The sequence below is a fragment of the Monodon monoceros genome, unplaced genomic scaffold (genome assembly GCF_005190385.1).
Source record: "Monodon monoceros isolate NGI ecotype Baffin Bay Population unplaced genomic scaffold, NGI_Narwhal_1 Super_Scaffold_7, whole genome shotgun sequence".
NCBI classification, from domain to species: domain Eukaryota; kingdom Metazoa; phylum Chordata; class Mammalia; order Artiodactyla; family Monodontidae; genus Monodon; species Monodon monoceros.
Genome location: NW_021703784.1, coordinates 56,813,373 through 56,827,941, shown reverse-complemented (window position 1 = coordinate 56,827,941; position 14,569 = coordinate 56,813,373). Strand labels below are relative to the sequence as shown.

The window sequence follows — 14,569 nt, the reverse complement described above, 5'->3', positions numbered from 1 at the left end:
TGGCCCTATGCTAGACACTTTTCCCATTGTACACATGAAGATACTGAGAGGCAGAGAGGTGACACAATTTGCCTAATGTCAATCCCGGCCTTTTGATTCTCAGTTCAGTACTAGTCCCACTATCCCACAGAAGCCTCTACCATGAGTGTACTGTGTGGCATTGGCCAAGTCCCACCCCCTCTCTGGGCTTCAGTGTCCTGATGTAAAATCAATTACTTTAGGCTCTCTGAGGCCCTTTCTAATTCTAAGGATGCTAGTCTAGGAGCTGGGAAAGGATGCAATTCTACTCCTCACCAGGGGAGCCCGAGTACCTGGTGATAAACACACAGACTGCTGGAAGAGCAGCAAGTGTGTCACCCACCTTTTGCACTTACAGAGGACAGGATACTAGTTACTAGCAGTTTTGGAAAAAAACGGGAATTTACTGCCATTGATCATTTTAATGCAAACAAGGAAACATAGCCAAGATCTCTTTCAAAGCTTATTCAAGGGAAAGAAACTTGGAAATTTCTGTGCAATAAGTATCACCTGCACAAGTGATCTGTTAATTACCTTAATAAAGCACGGTCTCCATTCTGATTAATGGAAAATCTGTCATTAAGCTCTATTACCCAGCCAATTTGTCCCACCTTGTTTAGGGAACCAGCTCTGACACACAGGCCAACACATGTTTGAAAATGTCTCCAAACTATTATTTACACGTCATAAAAAATCAAACAATTCCCTCCTAACTAGGCTCACATGATAGATGGGCAATTTTTTAGGTCATTAACTTCTCTCATAGCACCTCAGGATAGGAAACAAGTCAAACATTGAAGACAAGCTGTTAAAGTCAACAGCTGGCTTGATGACGATTGCTCTGAGATTACTCTGTCCAGGGTTCTGGAATGAGAGGTGGATGAAAGATGGGTTCCCAAAGAGAGGAAGGTGGGGCAGTCAAACAGACAAAAAAGGAAATGATGTTGGTCAAATTCAGAGGATAGAACTTGAAATGTACCCAATGCGCAGTGCTGCCAAATCATCCCAGGGCAAGAGGCTAGATGAAACTACCACCAGGTGACAAACTGAAACTAGAACAATTCGAGGATAAAAGTTACAGGAGATATACACATTCCAGCACAATTTAAGGAAAAGACACGCAGCCAGAGTTATCCAAGAATACACTCTCTCTAAATATAAGCACTCTCCTGGCAAGGTGCTAAGAAAATTAAGAGAGTTCACAGATGTTAAAATACACTGCAAACTATAAAGTGGCATGCAGATGTAAATGATGACGGTGATTGCCTTGGATCTCTCTTCCACCCGACCGGTTCTCTGCTAAATAAGCCAGAGTAAGGAAGACTGTGCTAAGCAGCACAACGGGCCCTGTAAACATCTGAGCACTCTCCTACGGAGAAGGTACTCTGTGCTGCTGACTGGACAAAGTTAGAAATTGCTTTTCATAACCAAAGAAACTCATCAGTTTTGAAACTGGTCTCCTGATGCTCCAAAATGAGGGCCACAGTCTCAGGAGACCATGCCTGAGTAGCACTCCACAACAGCATGGATTCCAATCTCAATTAATGACTGGCAGAAATGAGATCTGCCAGGGGTTCAGAATTTGGAATAAGAATAAGACAGCTACTTCTGGGGAGTGGCTCACAGGCAGACAGGGTTCCTGGCTTCCACGAGAAGGTTAGCCTTTTACAATAGAATCCACACACTGTCAGGGACAGGCTAAAAATGAGTAGGAAGATCACAAGCTCTACAATCAGGCAGATTTAGGTTAAAATCCTAGAACTGCCACATACCAAATGTGGGACCATAGGCAAGTCCACTAACTTTCCTAAGTATCAGTTTCCTCTAGCCTCAAAATGGAAAAGAATAACACATACTTTGTAGAGTTGTTGTAAGGCTTTTGTGTTGTTTTTTTTTAAAGCTAGGTTTACTGAGGTATAACATATGTACAGTAAAATTTACTTTTAGGTATCCAGTTCTATGAGCCCTGAAAAATGTATATAGTTGTACAAACATCACCACAATTAAGATACAAAGTATTTTCATCACCCCCAAAAGTTCTCTCATCTTTGTGGTCAATACCCTGCTCACAACTCCCAGCTGTGGCAACCACTGATCTGTTTTCTGTTGTTGTTTTGTGCACTCACATATCAACTTTTATTTTAACAGATGAAATAAGTGAGGCTGAAAAAGGCAAATGAACAGTCCGAGGTCACAAAGTAAGGGACAAGGTCAAGATTAGCACCCCAAATGGATCAAAGACCTAAATGAGAGCGCTAAAAACATAAAACTCTTAGAAGAAAGAAGAAAAGATAGCCTAAACCTTTGTGACCTCGGATTTGGCAATGGTAATTATGATACCAATAGCACAAACAACGAAAGGAAAAAAATAGATAAAATGGATTCATCAAAACTAAAACCTGGCGACCGCGGGGGAGGGTGTGCTGCCCCGGGTACACGCGGCTCTGCAGAGTCCAGCAGAGAGCGGCGGGGTGAGGGGAAGGCCGTCTCCACTTCTTGGCCTAGGACAGACATGCTGGGGTCGTCACACCTTCCACCAAGGCCTCAGGGAAGCCAGACAGGGTTTAGACGGAGCAGCCGGCTGACTTTGCCAATGCGACGTGGACTGCACGGTGCGGACGGGACGAGCGGAATATGGCGGAAGAGTAAGACGCGGAGATCACCTTCCTCCCCACAAATACACCAGAAATACATCTAAACGTGGAACAACTCCTACAGAACACCTACTGAACGCTGGCAGAAGACCTCAGACCTCCCAAAAGGCAAGAAACTCCCCACGTACCTGGGTAGGGCAAAAGAAAAAAAGAAAAAACAGAGACAAAAGAATAGGGACGGGACCTGCACCAGTGGGAGGGAGCTGTGAAGGAGGAAAGGTTTCCACACACTAGGAAGCCCCTTCGCGGGTGGAGACTGGGGGTGGCGGAGGGGGGGAGCTTCGGAGCCGTGGAGGAGAGCCCAGCAACAGGGGTGAGGAGGGCAAAGTGGAGAGATTCCCGCACAGAGAATCGGTGCCAACCGGCACTCGCCAGCCGGAGAGGCTTGTCTGCTCACCCGCTGGGGCGGGCGGGGCTGCGAGCTGAGGCTCAGGCTACGGTCGGAGCGCAGGGAGAGGACTGGGGTTGGCTGCGTGAACACAGCCTGAAGGGGGTTAGTGCGCCACGGCTAGCCAGTAGGGAGTCCGGGAAAAGGTCTGGAGCTGCCGAAGAGGCAAGAGACTTTTTCTTGCCTCTTTGTTTCCTGGTGCGAGAGGAGAGGGGATTAAGAGCACTGCTTAAAGGAGCTCCAGAGACGGGCACAAGCTGCAGCTAAAAGCACGGACCCCAGAGACGGGCATGAGACGCTAAGGCTGCTGCTGCCGCCAAGAAGCCTGTGTGCGAGCACAGGTCACTCTCCACACACCCCTTCCGGGGAGCCTGGGCAGCCCGCCACTGCCAGGTTCCCGGGAAACAGGGACAACTTCCCCGGGAGAACGTACGGCGCGCCTCACGCTGGTGCAACGTCACGCCGCTCTCTGCCGCCGCAGGATCTTCCGGCACTCCGTGCCCCTCCCTCCCCCCGGCCTGAGTGAGCCAGAGCCCCCGAATCAGCGGATCCTTTAACCCCGTCCTGTCTGAGCGAAAAACAGACGCCCTCCTGCGACCTACACGCAGAGGCGGGGCCAAATCCAAAGCTGAGCCCCTGGGAGCTGTGAGAACAAAGAAGAGAAAGGGAAATCTCTCCCAGCAGCCTCAGAAGCAGCGGATTAAAGCTCCACAACCAACTAGATGTACCCTGAATCTGTGGAATACATGAATAGACAACGAATCATCCCAAATTCAGGAGGTGGGCTTTGAGAACAAGATTTATGATTTTTTTCCCCTTTTCCTCTTTTTGTGAGTGTGTATGTGTATGCTTCTGTGTGAGATTTTGTCTGTATAGCTTTGCTTCCACCATTTGTCCTAGGGTTCTATCCGTCTGGTGTTTTTTTGTTATTAAAAATTTTTTTTTTCTTAATAATTATTTTTTATTTTAATAACTATTTTATTTTACTTTATCTTCCTTCCCTCCCTCCCTCCCTCCCTCCCTCCCTCCCTCCCTCCCTTAGACAAAAAATCATTCCAAATTGAGGAGGTGGACTTTGAGAGCAAGATTTATGATTTTTTCCCCTTTTTGTGAATGTGTATGTGTATGCTTCTGTATGAGATTTTGTTTGTATAGCTTTGCTTCCACCATTTGTCCTAAGGTTCTATCCGTCCATTATTGTTTTCTTAATAATTATGTTTTAATTTATAACTTTATTTTATTTTATTTTACTTTATCTTCTTTCTTTCTTTTTTCCTTCCTTCCCTCCTTCCTTCCTTCCTTCCTCCCACCATCCCTCCCTCCCTCCTTTCTTTTCTTTCTTTCTTTTTTCTTTCTTTTCTTTCTTTCCTTCTTTCCTTCCTTTCTTCTTTCTTCCTTCCTTCCTTCCTTTCTTTCTTCCTACTTCTACTAATTCTTTCTCTCTACTTTTTCTCCCTTTTGTTCTGCGCTGTGTGGATGAAAGGCTCTTGGTGCTGCAGCCAGGAGTCAGTGCTATGCCTCTGAGGTGGGAGAGCCAACTTCAGGACACTGGTCAACAAGAGACCTCCCGCTCCACATAATACCAAACGGTGAAAATCTCCCAGAGATCTCCATCTCAACACCAGCACCCAGCTTCACTCAACGACCAGCAAGCTACAGTGCTGGACACCCTATGCCAAACAACTAGCAAAAAGGAATGCAACCCCACCCATTAGCAGAGAGGCTGCCTAAAATCATAATAAGTCCACAGACACCCCAAAACACACCACCAGACGTGGACCTGCCCACCAGAGAGACAAGATCCAGCCTCATCCACCAGAACACAGGCACTAGTCCCCTCCACCAGGAAGCCTACACAACACACTGAACCAACCTTAGCCACTGGGGGCAGACACCAAAAACAACGGAAACTACGAACCTGCAGCCTGCTAAAAGTAGACCCCAAACACAGTAAGATAAGCAAAATGAGAAAACAGAAAAACACACAGCAGATGAAGGAGCAAGATAAAAACCCACCAGACCTAACAAATGAAGAGGAAATAGGCAGTCTACCTGAAAAAGAATTCAGAATAATGATAGTAAAGATGATCCAAAATCTTGGAAATAGAATAGACAAAATGCAAGAAACATTAAACAAGGACCTAGAAAAACTAAAGATGAAACAAACAATAATGAACAACACAATAAATGAAATGAAAAATACTCTAGATGGGATCAATAGCAGAATAACTGAGGCAGAAGAATGGATACGTAACCTGGAAGATAAAATACTAGAAATAACTACTGCAAAGCAGAATAAAGAAAAAAGAATGAAAAGAACGGAGGACAGTCTCAGAGACCTCTGGGACAACATGAAACGCACCAAAATTCAAATTATAGGGGTTCCAGAAGAAGAAGAGAAAAAGAAAGGGACTGAGAAAATATTTGAAGAGATTATAGTTGAAAACTTCCCTAATATGGGAAAGGAAATAGTTAATCAAGTCCAGGAAGCACAGAGAGTCCCATACAGGATAAATCCAAGGAGAAATTCGCCAAGACACATATTAATCAAACTGTCAAAAATTAAATACAAGGAAAACATATTAAAAGCAGCAAGGGAAAAACAACAAATAACACACAAGGGAATCCCCATAAGGTTAACAGCTGATCTTTCAGCAGAAACTCTGCAAGCCAGAAGGGACTGGCAGGACATATTTAAAGTGATGAAGGAGAAAAACGTGCAACCAAGATTACTCTACCCAGCAAGGATCTCATTCAGATTTGATGGAGAAATTAAAACCTTTACAGACAAGCAACAGCTGAGAGAGTTCAGCACCACCAAATCAGCTTTACAACAAATGCTAAAGGAACTTCTCTAGGCAAGAAACACAAGAGAAGGAAAAGACCTACAATAACAAACCCAAAACAATTTAGAAAATGGGAATAGGAACATACATATCGATAATTACCTTAAATGTAAATGGACTAAATGCTCCCACCAAAAGACACAGATTGGCTGAATGGATACAAAAACAAAACCCATATATATGCTGTCTATAAGAGACCCACTTCAGACCTAGAGACACATACAGACTGAAAGTAAGGGGATGGAAAAAGATATTCCATGCAAATGGAAACCAAGAGAAAGCTGGAGTAGCAATTCTCATATCAGACAAAATAGACTTTAAAATAAAGACTATTAGAAGAGACAAAGAAGGACACTACATAATGATCAAGGGATCGATCCAAGAAGAAGATATAACGATTGTCAATATTTATTTACCCAACATAGGAGCACCTCAATAAATAAGGCAAATACTAACAGCCATAAAAGGGGAAATTGACAGCAACACATTCATAGTAGGGGACTTTAACATGCCACTTTCACCAATGGACAGATCATCCAAAATGAAAATAAATAAGGAAACACAGGCTTTAAATGATACATTAAACAAGATGGACTTAACTGATATTTATAGGACACTCCATCCAAAAACAACAGAATACACATTTTTCTCAAGTGCTCATGGAACATTCTCCAGGATAGATCATATCTTGGGTCACAAATCAAGCCTTGGTAAATTTAAGAAATTTGAAATTGTATCAAGTATATTTTCCGACCACAACACTATGAGACTAGATACCAATTAAGGGAAAAGATGTGCAAAAAATACAAACACATGGAGGCTAAACAATATACTACTTAATAACGAAGTGATCACTGAAGAAATCAAAGAGGAAATCAAAAAATACCTAGAAACAAATGACAATGGAGACATGACAACCCAAAACCTATGGGATGCAGCAAAAGCAGTTCTAAGAGGGAAGTTTATAGCAATACAAGCCCACCTTAAGAAACAGGAAACATCTCGAATAAACAACCTAACCTTGCACCTAAATCAATTAGAGAATGAAGAACAAAAAAAACCCAAAGTTAGCAGAAGGAAAGAAATCATAAAAATCAGATCAGAAATAAATGAAAAAGAAATGAAGGAAACAATAGCAAAGATCAATAAAACTAAAAGCTGGTTCTTCGAGAAGATAAACAAAATAGATAAACCATTAGCCAGACTCATCAAGAAAAAAAGGGAGAAGACTCAAATCAATAGAATTAGAAATGAAAAAGGAGAAGTAACAACTGACACTGCAGAAATACAAAAGATCATGAGAAATTACTACAAGCAACTCTATGCCAATAAAATGGACAACCTGGAAGAAATGGACAAATTCTTAGAAATGCACAACCTGCCAAGACTGAATCAGGAAGAAATAGAAAATATGAACAGACCAATCACAAGCACTGAAATTGAAACTGTGATTAAAAATCTTCCAACAAACAAAAGTCCAGGACCAGATGGCTTCACAGGTGAATTCTATCAAACATTTAGAGAAGAGCTAACACCTATCCTTCTCAAACTCTTCCAAAATATAGCAGAGGGAGGAACACTCCCAAATTCATTCTACGAGGCCACCATCACCTTGATACCAAAACCAGACAAGGATGTCACAAAGAAAGAACACTACAAGCCCGTATCACTGATGAACATAGATGCAAAAATCCTCAACACAATACTAGCAAACAGAATCCAACAGCACATTAAAAGGATCATATACCATGATCAAGTGGGGTTTATTCCAGGAATGCAAGGATTCTTCAATATACGCAAAGCAATCAATGTGATAAACCATATTACCAAACTGAAGGAGAAAAAACATATGATCATCTCAATAGATGCAGAGAAAGCTTTCGACAAAATTCAACACCCATTTATGATAAAAACCCTGCAGAAAGTAGGCATAGAGGGAACTTTCCTAAACATAAAAAAGGCCATATATGACAAACCCACAGCCAACATCATCCTCAATGGTGAAAAACTGAAAGCATTTCCACTAAGATCAGGAACAAGACAAGGTTGTCCACTCTCACCACTCTTATTCAACATAGTTTTGGAAGTTTTAGCCACAGCAATCAGAGAAGAAAAGGAAATAAAAGGAATCCAAATCGGAAAAGAAGAAGTAAAGCTGTCACTGTTTGCAGATGACATGCTACTATACATAGAGAATCCTAAAGATGCTACCAGAAAACTACTAGAGCTAATCAATGAATTTGATAAAGTAGCAGGATACAAAATTAATGCACAGAAGTCTCTGGCATTCCTATACACTAATGATGAAAAATCTGAAAGTGAAATCAAGAAAACACTCCCATTTACCACTGCAACAAAAAGAATAAAATATCTAGGAATAAACCTACCTAAGGAGACAAAAGACCTGTATGCAGAAAATTATAAGACACTGATGAAAGACATTAAAGATGATACAAACAGATGGAGAGATATACCATGTTCTTGGATTGGAAGAATCAACATTGTGAAAATGACTCTACTACCCAAAGCAATCTACAGATTCAATGCAATCCCTATCAAACTACCACTGACATTTTTCACAGAACTAGAACAAAAAATTTCACAATTTGTATGGAAACACAAAAGACCCCAAATAGCCAAAGCAATCTTGAGAACAAAAAACGGAGCTGGAGGAATCAGGCTCCCTGACTTCAGACTATACTACAAAGCTACAATAATCAAGACAGTATGGTACTGGCACAAAAACAGAAAGATCAATGGAACAGGATAGAAAGCCCAGAGATAAACCCACGCACATATGGTCACCTTATCTTTGATAAAGGAGGCAGGAATGTACAGTGGAGAAAGGACAGCCTCTTCAATAAGTGGTGCTGGGAAAACTGGACAGGTACATGTAAAAGTATGAGATTAGAACACTCCCTAACACCATACACAAAAATAAGCTCAAAATGGATTAAAGACCTAAATGTAAGGACAGACACTATAAAACTCTTAGAGGAAAACATAGGCAGAACACTCTATGACATAAATCACAGCAAGATCCTTTTTGACCCAACTCCTAGAGAAATGGAAATAAAACCAAAAATAAACAAATGGGACCTAATGAAACTTAAAAGCTTTTGCACAGCAAAGGAAACCATAAACAAGACCAAAAGACAACCCTCAGAATGGGAGAAAATATTTGCAAATGAAGCAACTGACAAAGGATTATCTCCAAAATTTACAAGCAGCTCATGCAGCTCAATAACAAAAAAACAAACAACCCAATCCAAAAATGGGCAGAAGACCTAAATAGACATTTCTCCAAAGAAGATATACAGAATGCCAACAAACACATGAAAGAATGCTCAACATCATTAATCATTAGAGAAACGCAAATCAAAACTACAATGAGATATCATCTCACACTAGTCAGAATGGCCATCATCAAAAAATCTAGAAACAATAAATGCTGGAGAGGGTGTGGAGAAAAGGGAACACTCTTGCACTGCTGGTGGGAATGTGAATTGGTACAGCCACTATGGAGAACAGTATGGATGTTCCTTAAAAAACTACAAATAGCACTACCATATGACCCAGCAATCCCACTACTGGGTATATACCCTGAGAAAACCATAATTCAAAAAGAGTCATGTATCAAAATATTCATCGCAGCTCTATTTACAATAGCCCAGAGATGGAAACAACCTAAGTGTCCATCATCGGATGAATGGATAAAGAAGATGTGGCACATACATACAATGGAATATTACTCAGCCATAAAAAGAAACGAAATTGAGCTGTTTGTAATGAGGTGGATAGACCTAGAGTCTTTCATACAGAGTGAAGTAAATCAGAAAGGGAAAGACAAATACCGTATGCTAACACATATATATGGAATTTAAGGGAAAAAAATGTCATGAAGAACCTAGGGGTAAGACAGGAATAAAGACACAGACCTATTAGAGAACGGACTTGAGGATATGGGGAGGGGGAAGGGTAGCTGTGACAAAGCGAGAGAGAGGCATGGACATATATACACTACCAAACGTAAGGTAGATAGCTAGTGGGAAGCAGCCGCATAGCACAGGGAGATCAGCTCGGTGCTTTGTGACCGCCTGGAGGGGTGGGATAGGGAGGGTGGGAGGGAGGGAGACGCAAGAGGGAAGAGATATGGGAACATATGTATATGTATAACTGATTCACTTTGTTATAAAGCAGAAACTAACACATTGTAAAGCAATTATACCCCAATAAAGATGTTAAAAAAAAAAAACAACTAAAAACTTTTGGGACTTCCTGGTGGCGCAGTGGTTAAGAATCCACCTACCAGTGCCCGGAATATGGGTTCGAGCCCTGTTCCGGGAAGATCCCACATGCCGTTGAGCAACTAAGCCTGTGCGCGACAACTACTGATCCTGCACTCTAGGGCCTGTAAGCCCCAACTACTGAGCCCAAGAGCCACAACTACTGAAGCTACGCACCTAGAGCCCATGCTCCGCAACAAGAGAAATGCACCGCGACGAAGAGTAGCCCCTGTTCTCTGGAACTAGAGAAAGCCTGCGTGCAGCAACGAAGACCCAACGCAACCAAAAATAAATACATAAATAGATAAATGTATTTAAAAAAAAGGCAAGGAAAACTAAAAGCTTTCGTGTACTAAAGGACACCATCGAGAAAGTGAAAGACAACCCACAGAATGACAGAAGATTTTTGCAGACCATTTACATAAGGGATTTGTATTTAAAATATATAAGGAACTCTTAGCTCAATAATAAAAAGGCCAATAACCCAATTTAAAAAATGGGAAAAGAATCTCAACATACATTTCTTCAAAGAAGTTATATATATGGCCAATAAGCACATGAAAAGATGCAAATCAAAACCACGAGATACCACTTCACATACACTAGGATGGCTATAATCAAAAAGATAATAAAATGTGTTGGCAAGGATGTGGAGAAATCTAGACCCTTATACGATGCTGGTGGGAATGTAAAACGATATGGCCACTTTGGGAAAACATCTGACAGTTCCTCAAATAGTTAAACACAGAGTTACCACATGACCCAGCAATGCCGCTTCTAGATATATACCAAAAGAAATGAAAATGTATGAACACAAATGTTCATAGCAGCATTATCCATAATAGTCAAAAGGTGGAAACAATCCAAATGTTCAACTTATGAATGGATAAATGAAATGTGGTATATCCATACAATGGAATATTTGGAAATAAAAAGGAATGAAGTATTGATACATACTACAACATGGATGAACCTTGAAAGCATATGGAGTGAAAAAAACCCATCACAAAAGGCCACATATTCTGTGATTCCATTTTTCTGAAATGTCCAGAATAGGCAAATCTACAGAGACAGAAAATAGATTTGTAGTTGTCTAGATTAGTTCATGATATATGAAATTCACATCTCTCTTAAAACAATTATTATAATGCAGTACTCACCTACATCTACTTTCACACATACCTACTTCCTGAACGTTTCTTCCTGATAACTCCATAAGCAATTCAAACTCACAACATTCAAAACTAAACTCAACATTCTTCCCCAAGCCCATTCTTCCATCCAGTATTGGCCGTCTCACAGTTATTGACAATCTATCCACCTGGCACTTTAAGCCAGAAACCCTGAAAGTCATCCTAAATTCCTCCCACTCTTTCACACCCAATCAATCACCAAGTCCTCATAAACTTACCTTTCTCATTGCTACTGCTCTTTAGTTCAAATTTCAATATCTCTTGTCTGAAATATTAAACAGTCCTAACAGGACTCTTTTCCCCCATTCTAACCAACTCTAATTAATCCTTGAATTCTTTATTGAAGCATAGGTTGGATAAGGGCATTACTCCCCTCAAAAGCCTTGGGAATAAAATCCCTACTCCTTCACATGGTATAGAAGATCCTCTATGCTCTATCTGGCATGGGGCTCAGGAATCTATGTATTTGTGTTTCCAAGGATATTTTGATGCCCAGTTTGAAGACACTGCCTGAGACTTTCTATGTCAAATGCCATTTGTCTTACATCAGCTTGATAGAGGAATTGAGATACAGCAGTGAATGAGACTAATAAAAATTCCTGCTTACATTCCAGTTGGGAGGGGGGAGGAAGACACAAAATTTTTTTAAAAAGTAAAATATACTGTATATCAGATGGCAGTAAATGCTAGAGAAATCCTCTGAAGGTGGATAGGGAGTACCAAGGGGAGGAGGTACAATTTTAAATAAGATAGTTAGAGAAAATGTTATTGAGTGACATCTAAGCAGAGACCTGAAAAAGCTGAAGGAGCAAGCCATGCAGGTCTCTTGAGGGGAAACTGTCCAAGTAGAGAAAACAGCAAAGGCAAATGCCCTGAAGTGGAACCATGTCTGAGAAATAGCATGAAGGCCAGTTTAGCTGGAGCACACACAGTGAATGAAAGAGAAAAGAGTAGGCAGTGAGATCAGACAGGTGTTGAAGGCCAAATCATGTACAGCCTTGTAGGCCAGTATAAGGACGTTGTTTTTTATTCTAAATGAGATTAGGAGTGTTTCAAGCAGAAGAGTGACTTGATTTGACTTCATTTTAAGAACATTACTTTGACTGTTGAGCTGAGATCAGAAAGCAGGAAGGCAAGAGGAGAATCAGGGAGATGAGTTAGGATGCTATTAAAATGATCCACATGAAAGGTAATGGTGGCTTGAAATAGGGTGGTAGCAGTGGTGGTGGTGGGAAGTAGTCATATTTTGGGTATAATCTGAAGATCAAGCTGATGGGAATTACTAACAGATTGACTATAGAGTATGAGAGGAAGAAAGACATCAAGGATGACTCCAAAGTTAACTTGAGAAACTGGAATAATAAAAATGCCATTTACTGGGATGAGAACTATGAAAGGAGCATGTTTTGGTGTGAAGGACAGAAATTTGGATTTGGACTTAAATTTGAGATGCCTAAGAATTCTGCTTAAAACAATGGTTGGTATACAATGAGCATTCTGTAAAGGTAAACAACCATTACTACTATTATAAATATTACCTCTACTACCAGCAGCTACTATTTGTTGAAGATCTACCAGGTGACAAGTACTGTGCTACCGACTTACCTTATTAGTCCCTATAAGTCTCATAAGATCACAATGATCTTGCAAAATAGGTATTATTTTCACTGTACTATAGGTGGATAAACTTAAGTCCAGAGAAATGAAGCCACTTGCCCAAAGTCTCATAACTAAGAATTGAGAGAATAACCAGGTCTTCTGATTCCAATGTCCAAGCTAATTCCACTGTGCTAGATGAGTTTGAGTTTCCCAGTCTCCCTAGTCTCCCAACCCAGCACTGGTTTCTCCTCTGGAATAGCAGGCCCCTCCCTAACCCTCCTTTAACTCGGGGCCCTTTGTGCTCTTTTTGGACCCTGATAGATCCCACCATGGAGGCAGTTCAAATCTACCTACTGGGTCGCTGCTGGACACACACAGGCAGTTATGAGAGAATAAAAGCACTGTCTGCCTGACTTCTATTACTGCCAGCTGTCTAGGATCTTAGCTGCGATATGCTCCCGATCCAACCTGATTTTACTTCTTTTTTTTTGCGGTACGCGGGCCTCTCTCTGTTGTGGCCTCTCCCATTGCGGAGCACAGGCTCCGGACGCACAGGCTCAGCCACTTGGCGGCATGTGGGATCTTCCCGGGCCGGGGCACAAACCCGTGTCCCCTGCATCGGCAGGCGGACTCTCAACCACTGCGCCACCAGGGAAGCCCTGATTTTACTTCTTAAGTAAGTCAAGTAAGATAAGTGCCTGCTGTGCAAGTACCGTCTAGCTCCCTCTCCAGAGCCAAGTATGGAATTTCCCCTGTTCCCTGGGGTTGAACCACAGTAAGTCTACATTACTTGTGTCAGCAAACACAACTCTGCAATAGCTTCCCATCTTATTCAGAATGAAATCCAAAGTTCTTATAAAGGTCTACAGGACCTTATATGATCTGGTTTCACATCCCCTCCTCTCTAGTTGCAACTCCTACCACTATCCCTTGCTTTCTCCACTCCACTCACAATGACCTCCTTATTCCCTGAACACACATGTATGCTTATGCCTCAGGGTCTTTGCACTTGCGCTTTCCCACACCTAAAATGCCCTTCCCCCAGATATTCAAATGGCATACTCCCTTACTTCATTCAGGTCTCTGCACAAATTTCACCTTGCCAGAAATTACTTCTTTAACCAACCTATCTAAAAATAACTCCTACTGTTCTCTGTCCCCAATTCCTGCTTTACTTTTCCTATTGACACCAATCACTAACTGATATATTTTCTTGTGTATTTGTTTATTCTTTCCCCAATTAGAGTTATAAGTTCCATGAGAACAAGGATTCTGTTTATTTTGTCTCGTATCCCCAATACTCAGAATATTACCAGCATATAATGGGCACTAAATGCATAGTTGAATAAATAACGAACCATCCTTCATGCTACTCCAAAAAACTCTGGAAAAAGTTTCAAGGTGCTTGGCACTTCTTGGCATATCTCAGTCAACTACTTGGCTTCACATCTCTACAGCATTTACTTCCAATATTCAGAGAAGCCTCTACCGATAGCTCATCTTGGGCAGAACAAGCAATGGTGAGCCAGGTGGTGGCATGACGACTGAGGAAAACAGACAGAGGTGCTAAAGACCTCCCTCCTAG

At 41.4% G+C, this 14,569-nt stretch overlaps 1 protein-coding gene across 4 annotated transcripts in view; it reads right to left on the bottom strand.

Annotated features, from left to right (window-relative positions):
• The window catches only part of FAM168A (family with sequence similarity 168 member A), a 201,692-nt gene that overhangs the window by 49,271 nt on the left and 137,852 nt on the right, over nucleotides 1-14,569 (bottom strand). The gene's annotated exons all lie outside the window — the stretch shown is intronic.